Genomic DNA, 11,761 nt, shown 5'->3' with positions numbered 1-11,761 from the left:
AGGTGTTATACTAGCTGTGGACCCAGACGGTAGAAAACCCTTTATGGTGAATCAAGGCTGCTTATGCTCCCAAAGATTAAGTTCCATTCAGAATATTAAGTAGTTTCCCCTTCAATAATCCCAAGTAAATTTAATTAGCTCCTGTTCTCCCAATAGAGTTGAATGGAATTGTCTCTTGGCTTCTGAAATGCCATATTCCAGGTCCAGCCCTGTAGTGTTCGAGGCTGGACCATCTTCCTTACATCTTTCCCAGCCGTAGGCACCCAGCTCGTCAGCTTCTGTGGATGCCTAGGGCCCTGTGGGAAGGAGCCAGGGACACAGAGATCTGCTGTCTTGATAAGGTGGGACAGCATTAGGGGGCTGCTGGGTACCCTCTGTCATGCAAGGAGCAGCTTATACTCCTAAGACCTTAAAGGGCTGGCATCTTTCTGTCAGTAGGAGCAGAACACGGGGGCTCTCCTGCCCTTGTCCTGTCCCTCGAGTCGTAAATATACACCCCTGGTGACCAGGCCATTTTTCGCTTGTGTATTTTCCTGTGACGAGCAAGGGTTTCTTGAGGAGGTCGCGTGTAGGACCCCCTGGGACCCACCTCAGCGGGAGAAGCTGCTTTAGTGAGTGGTAAGGGAGCAAGGAAAGGCCTGTGTCCCGGGAAGCATCGGGCAGGACCTCCCACCCTGTGGCCAGCCCTGGCTCCTCTTAGCTCACTCCAAGCAGGATGCTGAGGATGGAGGGCAGCTGGTCCAGCCCGGGGCTCTGAAGGGCAGGTGTGCTCGCCACTGTGGCACTGAGTTATCTGGAGCCTGATGTCACCTGCATGCTCTGGGCCGAATCCTCAAGACACCTCCAGAGTCTGCCCCTCAAGCCAATGCAGGGGAGCAGTGGTCGGCCCTCTGCCTAGCTGTTTCTTTAGTCCCACACCTCGCAGTATCTGCCCCAGTACTCACGGTATCAGACCTGCGGAACTTTCCCCTGCTCCCCCTTCCCTCCCTTCCTTCCCCCTTGCCCTCCCTGCCTTCCTTACACATTTAAAAAGATTTATTTATTTTTATTTTACACGTATGTCTGCACATCATATGCGTGCCCGGTTCCCATGGAGTTTAAGAGCCACCATGCGGGTGCTGGGAACTGAACCCACGTCCTCTGTCAGAGCAACCAGTGCTCTTAACTGTGAAGCTGTTTCTCCAGCCTCCCCTTTTCTCTTAAGACAGGGTATCAGGTGATTGGGCAGCTCTTTGCTAGCAAAGATGGCGGTCGCCGCTGCCAGCCGGGCGATCGGTACCAAGCTGGGGCTTCGTGAGATTCACATGCACTTACGCCAGCGTTCGCCGGGCAGCCAGGGTGTGAGTGATTTCATCCAGCAATGTTATGTGGAGCTAAAGAAGGCGCACCCCAGCCTGCCCATTCTACTCCGCGAATGTTCGGAGGTGCAGCCCAAGCTCTGGGCCTGCTACGCTTAAAAAGCGAAGAATGTGTCTCTCAACAACCTGGGTGCAGACGAGGTAACCAGAGCCCTGGAGAATGTGCTGAGTGCAAAGCCTGAAGTCTCCACTGAGGACTGTGAGCAAGCACACCAGGACCTGGGCTCTACCGGACTGAATGCAGTGTGGGAAAGTGTGCTCTTCCGTTCCTTATAAAGCTTACTGCTGTACGGTGTTGCTTCAAAAAAAAAAAAAAAAAAAAGACAGGTATCATGTACCCCAGGCTGTCCTCAGACCTGCTGGTGGCTGAGGGTGACCTTGAACTTCTGATCCTCCTGCCTCCCAAGTGCTGAGATTATAGGTGCTCCCCTATATGCCCAGTTTATAATTATAATTTCTAGCAGAGTGTTGTGTATCTTTTAAATTCTTTGCTATCTCACATCCCATCCAGGGTGTCATGTAGCCCAGTGTGGCCTTGAACTCACTCTGTAGCCAAGGATGACCTTGAACTTCTGATCCTCTTCTCTCCAGCCTCCAGGTGCTGAGATTACAAGAATGTGCCATCACCCTGATTTAGCCAGTGCTGGGGATTGAACCCAGAACTTCATGCATGCTAGGTGAGTACTCTACCAAATGAGCCACACCTGTGTGTGTGCCCCCCCACCCATCCATGACTGATGTGTTTCTTAAAAGATCTGTGGTGCGTTCTGTAATCTGAAAATACTTCCTGAAACCTTCCTACTCTGTGTCTCACCTGGGGCTGGGGGCCATGTGGGGATGCTCCATTGTCCTGATGCCAGAGTCCCACCTTAGAGGGACTGCAGTTCTCAGAATCTTTACTGTGGGCGTGACCTGGACATCTGTGCAATCTGTGTGTAGGAGTGGCTGGTGTAGATGTGAGCCAGACTCCTGCTCTGGAACCCTTGTGGCCCTCGTCCCCTGTGCTAGTCACTTTTTGAGACTCTGTGACTAAACCGTGGAGTTAGTTCTGTGGAGGAAACGCTACCTTGGCTCATGGTTTCCGCTGGTGCAGTCCATCCTGGTGGAGAGGGCATGGGACAGTTCAGTCCACGGTAGGGAGAGCAGAAGTGGAAGCAGAGAAAACCGGGCCGAGTTCAGGAGCGTGCGTCCTTCCAAGCCTGGCCCTCCTCCTCCCAGCTGAGCCACACCCCCTAAAGACTTCAACACATTGCCACCATCTGGGAATGAGTGCTGTAGCCTGGAGGCTACAGGGGTTTCAGAACAAGCCTCCAACCGCCCGGCTTGGTCCCACCTGGCTGCATGGTTAGGAGTTTGCTGCCGTCTCCTGTGTGTGTATCCTTCATACTCTTTACTCTGTACAAGCCCACCCCTGTGTTCTGAGTAAGTCCTGTGAATCCCGGTTATTTAGCTTCTCAGAGCCTCAGTGTCCTTTCTGTCCCCCAGGAGCTAGCTGTAAGCCTGACCCCATAACATTAATGTTTGCTGCCCTCTGAACCATGGCCTTTAAAGACAGTTCTCTGGGGCCGGGGTGGGGGGTGGGGGGTGGGGGGTGGGGTGGGGCTGTGGGTGCACCTATGATCCCAGTGCTGAGGGGGAGAAGATACCAGGATGCCAGTGTTAGTGACCCAGCCACTCTAGTCTAATAGGTAAGCTCCAGGCTGAGTGGAAGACCCTGTCTCAAGAGCTAAGGGGGAGGCTCAGCATCGGAAGTTTCTGTTCTTCAAAGGACCTGAGTTCAGTTCCCAGCACCCACACAGGGCTGCTCACAACTGCTTGTATGCCTGTTAACTCTGGTCACCTGTACTCAAGGACACACACACACACACACACACACACACACACACACACCACACACAGATTGATGATAAAGGTTTCAAAATATGAGCATGAATTATGATCAGCCCAGGTGGGTCTCGTTGGAAGGTGCCATGCTGTGTGTGGAGACCAGCAGAGCAATTTTCAGCTTGACCCTGGAAAGCGCTCTTGAGCTGGGGGATGGGTAACGTGCAAGGAGCCTTCCTCCTGTCTCCTTCAGGCTGAACACAGCCACCTCTTGGTCCTCTCAGAACAGTTTTGAGCAAAAGACAATGGTGTGTTTGCTTAGTCAGCACTGGACCGAGGGGCAGGGAGGGGCGTGGGAGGGGCCGTGGGAGGGGCTGTGGGGGGCTGTGGGGCTGTGGGGGGGCCGTGGGGCTGTGGGAGGGGCTGTGGGAGAGGCTGTGGGAGGGGCTGAGGGGGGCTGTGGGGGGGCTGTGGGGCCATGGGGCCGTGGGAGGGGCTGGCCCTGTCTTCCATGTGATAGTGCCCTCTCCTTTGAAGATGTCTAGGAGCATTTCAGAACCTTCCAGGTGGTCCTTGCCCTTACCAAGGCAGGCTCCCATCCTTCCTTGCCTTGCAGGGAAGCAAACTGACTCTAGTATTTCTAATCAGATTTGAAAAAATATACTTAGTAGGCTTTTCCTGATTATAAATGCAATTCAGATCCAATTGAGTCAATTTAGAATATGCAATCAAATTAAAATTTTAAGGAAAGGAAAACACAAAGTCACCTGTTGTCCAAACTTGTAGAGGAAGTGGCTGCAGGCCTCAAAACTGCCCCTCCACCCTGCTGGTCCCCCCCCCCCCACTTCCCTTTGCCTTCTAAACACTCCGCAGTACCCTCCAGTGTCTTCCCTGACAGGACTGTTAATGAGTCGCCAACTATTTACCTAGCACCCTGGAGTTGCACCTTGGGTTTGTTTTCTCTCTTTTGATGTTAGCCACGATGCCAGGGATATGCTGACCCATATCTTTCCAGGTGAATCTCCATGTTGGTTGGTGAACTTCTCCTGGGGTGAATCCTGCAAGTGAAAGCTGCTAAGCTTAACCGTACATCAGAGGCATTTGACCAGCACCCCACCCTGCCCTCCAGAAAGATGAAGTGCACCCAGGTCCCACCTGAGAGAATCAGGGAGGTCGGGTGTAGCCCCACATCCCTCCCCCACACCTGGGCTGTGCACACCATCCCCTGACTCACCAGCGGTCCCTCAAGTAGGGCAGCCGGGAGTGTTTTTATTCTGCTTTTGCATTGCTTTGGTGGCTGGTGAGGTCCAACTGCTTTGGGTCATTTTTAAGTCTTCCTCTGTGGGTTGCCTCTTCCAGCCCTGCCTGTGATGGTGCCCTCCAACATATGCGTCCGTCTCGGGCATTTAAAGATGGAGTTGGAGGAGAAGACGGTTGTGTGAGTGTGTGGGATTGTGGACGAAAATATTGATAGAGATGTCAGAGCTCCTCTGTGGGTGGATGGGCGGCAGGCGGACTTCCTTCATTTTGCTCGGAGCTCTTGCCTTGTGGTGTGGTCACTGAGCGCTTCCCATCTGCTAGGCAGTCGGCATTTCTGCCCAGGGTGCTCCCTGCCTGCTGCCTTCTCCCAAAGACAGCTCGTGAGTCACGGGGGGGGGGCAGGGGCCCTCTGATTTTTCTGGGCAAAAGGAGAGTTGGTTGCTCCCCTAGGCATCTAGGACTTTATCCCTGTTCACAATTCAGTGACACAGGAGGAGATCAGAAGCAAAACATGCCCAGCCCATCTCCAGCTTCATTCTGGGGTCTGGCGCACTGAGTGGAGATGGAAGAAGGGTTGTTTTTGAAGGCTATCGACAGGATTGGAGATGGGGAGGATTTCCAAACGGGGCCTTGGGAATGTGGGGAGTGAATTTTCTTTTTATGTAAGTGCATGTATGTGTACGTGTTCCTGTGTGTGCGTGTGCGTGCGTGCACGTGATATTGTATGTGCATGTATTCACGTGTTGTGTTTGTGGGAGTCATAGGTCAATAATAGGTGTTTTGTAACTCTTTCTCCACCTTATTGTTTTTGAGACATATCTGACTAAATCTCATCGACACAGACGCAGCAGCCGGATGGACTGGCCGGCAAGTCCCAGGGGTCTACCTGTCACTGCCATGCCCAGCTTTTAACCTGGGCGCCAGCTTCTTATGCTTGCATGCTACAGTTCATCTACCACACTCTCTCTAGGTTGTCCCTCCAGGAAGTGAGTTTCTTTGACATGACAACCCAAGGCATGTGGCTGAGCCCCAGAGGGTCACAGGGATTCCAGTGCTCTCTCCTGGGGCTCCTCATCCTTAAGCTGTCCTCTCCATATTTGGTCCAAGACGGTTTCCAATTCACAAACCTCTTGGGGAGGAAATATAGGGGGTGTCCTGTCCTTTTAGCACGTGACCTGGAGGCTGTGATGCCTTTTCCGTTTCTATCCTATTGGTCAGGATACAGCCGCGGGAATATACCTGGCTGCCAGACTGGGTGTGATCTGGGACAGGGAAGGACCAGCTTCATTGTCAGGGATGCTGCTGGCAACTGAGCACAGATGGGGCCCAGCGCCCTGACATCACGCGTGTGCCATGGTATACCATGTAGAAATCAGAGTACAGTTTGTGGGAGTCAGTTTTCACCTATCATGGGTTACCTGGGGATCAAACTCAGATCACACCTGAGTGACAGTTACTCCCCCCCATCCCTGTTAGCCTCCCCTTTCCATTTTGCTAATGTGCAAAGAACACTGGACAGGCAGTATCTCTGGCTGGGTTAGGGTAGGGGGCTGCTAGAAGATGCTTCTTGTGTCTGCAGGACCATACAGAAGCTTCCTGTCCCTTTGTCCCCTGGTCAAGGTCTCTCTCTGCTTCCTTCCTCCACATCCTCTCTCTAGTCACGTGTCCCTCTCCCTCATCTGACTATGGAAGACGCCAGATGCCACATGTTGCCCCAGATAGAGATTGTCATCGCCGTCTCCATAACCGTAGCATGTCCCTGTTCTGTTTACATAACGAGCAATTTCCCATCAATTATTCATCAGCACGCCTTTCTCTGGAGCGGCCACAGATAGGAGCTTCCCCAACTCTCTCCTCATTGGTCATGCTCCCCAACACTCAACAGCCCCCCCACTCCCCCATTGTGAGGGAGAAACAGACAGAGGCAGGGAGAGGCCTCTGAAAAGTAAGTCTGGGGAGCTAGATCATTAGGTAAGGTGTTTGCTAGGCAAGCATGAAGACCCGAGTTCAAATCCCCCAAACCCAGATATGGCGGCTCATGCATGTAAACCAAACACAGGGAGCAGAGACAAGAGGATCTCAGCAGTCACTCTAGCTGAGATGAGCAGCTCCAGGTTCAGTGAAAGACAGTCTCAAAGAATAAGACGGAAGGTAACAGACACTCAGAGGCCGTCTTTGACCTCCACGCACGCACACGCAGGTGATGCAGACACGTACACCGCACACATAAAATGAAGACGTGTGTCCACATGAATGTTCATGACAGATTGATCTGAATCACACCCCTCACCCCCCCCAGACCAGAAGCAACTCAAATGTGAATGGATTCATAAATAGAACAACTGAAATATACACAAACGAATGAGCAAGTGGCATCTATCTACCCTCGTGGCGGGGTATTACTCATCCGCGAAAAGGAACAAACTTGGAAACGTGCAACTGTACAGATGCTTCTTTGGGATTTTCCTGAGAGGAAGAAGCCAGGAAAACCCAGAAGGTGCCCTGTTTCATGTGTATTAGATTCCAGAAAATTTAAGCTTACCTGTGTTAAACAGATTAGACAGAAATTCGATTGGTGTCTGGGTACAAGGCAGAGGACACTTCTGAGGTGGCATCACAGGCAGATGGCCCGATGGCCCCAGGAGTGTGTCATTGCCCACCCAGGGGTTCGCTGTGTGACAGGGCTGAGCCCAAAGAGGGAATTCTGGCTCCTGGAGAGGTGAGGGGAGGGAGCTCATTGTGACAGCCGACCCTCAAGAGAAGACATTTGACAGGAGCAGGTGCCCCCACCCCGTGCTCAGAAATGGTACCCAAGAACTAGCCCAAAGTGAGGCAGTAATTGCCTTCTCACAGAGTGCATTGTAGGAACCCTGCATTGTGACACCACCATGCCTCTGCCTGCCGTAGAGGGTTAGAGCCAGGTTCAGTCCACAGAGGAGAGAGTATGCAATTCCAGGAGAGCGGGCAGGGTAGGCAGAGTGGTCTGAGAACGCCCGCAGGAGCATGTGCATGCATGTGTGTATAGACATGGGCACACGTGTGTGTGGAAGGACCTAGCCACGTGTGTGGCTGTCCTAGCTCGTGGTTCAGTAGGGAGCCACGGCCACTGTGTTCCTTAACCCCCTTGGCCCCAGAAGGTGCTTCCTACAGAAATGTGCAGTGACATTTAATGATGCTCAATACTGATCAATTTGATAGAGTCTGGAATCACCTAGGAGACAAGTCTCTGAGCACACCAGTGAGGAATTACCTAGATTAGATTAGCTGAAATGGGAAGAGCCACCGTAGATGTGGACAGTGCCCTCCCATGGGACTGAACAGGAAGGAGAAGTTGAGTGGAAGGCCAGATTCATCTTTCTTTGCTTCCTGGCTGTAGATGTGATGTGGCCAAGAGAAAAATAAACTGAGATAAATGCCCAGAGGTAGGCGTCAGTGTGGAGGATGGTTTCAGCCATGCAGGCTTCCCCTGCAGGCAGCTATCCACGAAGACCGTGAGCACCTGCCATCAAAGTCCTCCTAAGCAGTCAGATGCTCAGTGAATGCCTTGAACTCCAGATCTCTCTGAGGTTGAGGCTAGCCTGGTCTACATAGAAAATTCCAGGCTAGTTAAGGCTACCTCAAACAAAACAAGACACCCCTTTCCAAAACGATGATGATGATAAACCCTAACAGCAACAAAAACGGATCCTGTCTGTCAAGGATGGTGGAGATCATGTGGGTATCAGGGTCCCTTTGTATGAAATCGGCTGCCTCTATTATTGAAACCATGTCCTTCATTCATGGCCACACTGGACAGGTAGGTTAAGACAATGCTGTTCAACCAACAACTACCATGGTGACAGAAACTAAGGGGAGGGCAGTGTCCTCTACAGCCTTTGAGGGAACATGTCCTTGCTGATACCTTCTCTTTGAGTACATCCTTTCCTGTTTCTGCTTTGTGTGTGTGTGTGTGTGTGTACACGCACACATGCGCGTGCGCACGCGTGGCTCACGAGTTGTTCTAATTTGCTTCTCTGTTGCCTTGATAAAACACTGACCAAGAGTGACTTGGTGAGAAATTGCTTCCTCACATGGCTTCTGGGGGTCTGGACGAGGCCCTCACACTTTGCTGATAAGTGCGCTATGCACTGAGCCCTGTCCCGTTATCTTTTGAGGCCAAGGCAGGAAGATTCCGAATTCCAGGCCAGCCTAGGCCTCCTGTGTGGTAGGATGGCATGGCTGTGAGCTCACGCCTGACCGACTGATTGATCTTTCTGTGTGGAGGCACTGATTTTGTGAGACTTAGTTGTGGTGGCTGCAGGGGTCCTTTCCCCGGCAGCCAGGAGCTCTGGGTCCCTCTCCCAGTGTTCAGCAGAACTTCAAACCAAACAGAAAATTTCTACTGCCTTTAGGATGCTGCCTACCCCTTTTAAGTATTTGATGCATCTAGTCAATATTTTCACATCCACAAACGTTTTAAGGAGATTAAGTCTTGGCTGGGACTGTGGAAGAATCGTGTGGGCTCCTCGCTCCCATCTCACTCTGGGGAGCACAAATCCAGTGCGGGGCCCTCGTTATTTTCTGGCTCCCTTTACCCTGTCTGTCCCCCAGGGTCTCTTCCAATTCCTCCCCTGTGGCTCTCTCCAGCCTTCCAAACCTAGCTCACATCTGCTTCCTGCTGAAAGGATTCTGGGAACCAGGAAGAGCCATTAACACCCTGACGTTTCTTTTCCCCTGCACAATTCCGAGCACCTGGGCCTCGGGAAGCAGAAGTCAGGCTGATTTTCCAGTGTGGCTCCAGATGTTACTCATCACATGGCCACCCCTCTCTTCTCCGTCATCCTCCTGAAAATCCAATTGTCCAAAGAAGGATGTACGCTCCAGCATCCCAGAGCCCACACCTCCTCTCTGTTCAGGATTTCTGGCTGAGCACATCCACACAAAAGGGACAAGAACCCTTCTTCTGTACAACCAGCTTGTACAGACCTCCTTCCTGCAGGATTGCCTGGGGTTGCCTAGCAATCCGACACCACCCTGCCGCAGCAGACCCACGGCTCCGATGGATTTTTCCTATTTTTAATTTGTTTTCTGGGTGGGTATTATTGTATAATCACGGGCTGAGAGGAAAGATATGGTGTGTGTCCCATTCGAGGCAAGTGGCCCTCAGGGACTTCAAAGGAGTGTGCAGACTCCCAGCAGGGACCCTGTCCTCTGTCTCAGGGGGCTCTTAGAGCTGGCCATATCCTCTGGTTTTCAAAGTTGAGTGGAACCTTAAAAAACCTTCATTCCTTCCTACGTACACCAAGGCCACAGCTGCTCATCCACAAAAAAATGAACCATGTCAGGTATGGTCTAGAGCCCTAAGCTGTCTGGTTACTTACGACATTTTCCATGCATCTGAGGGGGACAGGACCGTTTGCCGGTGGTTCACCCTCTTTTGGAGAAGTTAGATGTTAGGTCTAAAAGCAACTGAGTCCCGTGCTGGGGGCCCTTGAACGAGCTATCAGTTGGGAGGTTCACCTGTGGCACCCATCCACTCCCCTCAGGTTGGGGCCGCATCTGCAGCTGCCGGGGAGGCTGGAGGGTGCCTCAGCTTCCCCGTCTGCAATGCACAAAGGCTGCCCAGAAGTGGGTACAACCAGCCTTAGTGACTTCTGTCCCAGTGACAGTGGGAAGTGAGGAGGGGACCGCTGAGCTGGCAGGCTTTCCCTGTGCTCCGCTCCACTGGGGAGCTGGTGCGCAAGGAGAGGCAGATGGAGAAGAAGAGCAAGAGGGTGCTGTGGAGGGAAGAAGTTCTAGGGACAGTGAGTAGCAAGGCCAGCTGCCTTCAGGGGTCAATCGCATCTGGGGGAGGAGGGCTCAGGCTGACTGCTGGGCAATGAAGCCTTTGTGAAGAAGGACCGGACTCAGGGAGGCAGCAGTACAATCCAGCAGTGTCCTGGAGGGAGGGCCAGGCCTGCCATGTTATGGCTCTCTGGCCAGGGCTTCCAGAGCTGGGGAGATGGGAGAGGAGGGGCCTTCAGGTTGGAGGAAAGCGTTCCTGAGGAGAGCTTGGGTGGGAGCAGGAAGGTAGGAGTGGGGAGAGAGGAAGAGGCTGGGTCTTTGTTAAAATGGGGCTACACCACCAGGGGCTCCAACATGCTTTGGGTGATCTGGTTAGCGTGCCTGACATGTCCTCAGGCTGACCTCAGACTCAGCACCTTGAGCCTAATCCTCCTGCCTCAGCTTTTCTGAGTACTGGAACCACAGGAGTGCACCACCATACCGAGAGCATTAGTGGGTTGTTTTACTTCAGTTCCCCTCCTCCATTAAGGACAGTCTTCACAGAGCCCGGAGGGGAGACCCTGGAGACATAAGAGCTGGCAGAGAGCCTGGACAGGGTAGGGAGACACAAATGCATTCATGTGTGCTGGGGTGGGGGTCCATTTCCAGCTCTGGGGCTATAGCTGTGTTAAGCAACCTTGGACTTCTCTGTTGGGTGAACCAGAGCGGCTGGGCACCTTGTAATAGCATAGCCAGAGCTGTGGGACACCTGTGGGCTTAATAAAGGTTGATGAGAAAACCACAATCCCTTTAGTTTTACTTTCATGGACATTTGTTTGTTTTGTTTTCTTCCTTCCTTCCTTCCTTCCTTCCTTCCTTCCTTCCTTCCTTCTTTCCTTCCTTTCTTTCTTTCTTTTTTTTTTTTTTTTTTTGACAAAGGGTTTCTCTGTGTAGTCTTGACTGGTCTCAAACTCACAGAGATCCTCCTGCCTCTGCCTTCTGAGTGCTGGGATTAAAGGCGTGCGCCACCACTTTTTATGGACATGTTATTGTTGAGCATGTCAATTGGCATAGATGGGAACATGAGGTGTGTGTGTGTGTGTGTGTGTGTGTGCGTGTGTGCGTGTGTGCGTGCATGTATGCAAGCAGGTGCACACACGGGTGTGCATGTATGCGTGTAGGCCAGAAGTCGACTTAACTGTTCTCCACTTTAGTTTTTGAGGTAGGGTTTCTCACGTAACTTGGAGCTGACCAATTGGCTGGACTGGCTAGCCAGTGAGCTCCCCAACTAGAGTGTTAGGATTACAGACACATCCCACAACACCCTGGGGATCGGAACTCAGGTTCTCACGCTTTTGTTGACTGAGTCACCAAGGTGATTCTTATAAAATGGAGTCTCACAAGCCCCCGAGCTGCTACTCATTGATGGAGAAGCCTGGTGGAAGACAAGAGGGGAAGGCCTGGGCTTCAGCTACCCCAGAGCCGATGAGAGCCTCTGTATGAGCCAGTGTTCTCTACGGGAACAGAACCCGTGGAATGAACATACATATTTCTTGACAGGAGACCTATTAGATGGG

The 11,761-nt window shown here is 52.2% G+C and overlaps 1 pseudogene; it reads left to right on the top strand.

Annotated features, from left to right (window-relative positions):
* Positions 1-1,244: 1,244 nt before the first annotated feature.
* On the top strand, positions 1,245-1,634 carry LOC127221184 (NADH dehydrogenase [ubiquinone] 1 alpha subcomplex subunit 2-like; annotated as a pseudogene).
* Positions 1,635-11,761: the final 10,127 nt, after the last annotated feature.

The sequence above is a fragment of the Phodopus roborovskii genome, unplaced genomic scaffold (genome assembly GCF_943737965.1).
Source record: "Phodopus roborovskii unplaced genomic scaffold, PHOROB, whole genome shotgun sequence".
Classification (NCBI taxonomy): Eukaryota; Metazoa; Chordata; class Mammalia; order Rodentia; family Cricetidae; genus Phodopus; species Phodopus roborovskii.
Note: the sequence above shows the minus strand (reverse complement) of the source record. Positions and strands in the feature narration are given on the sequence as shown.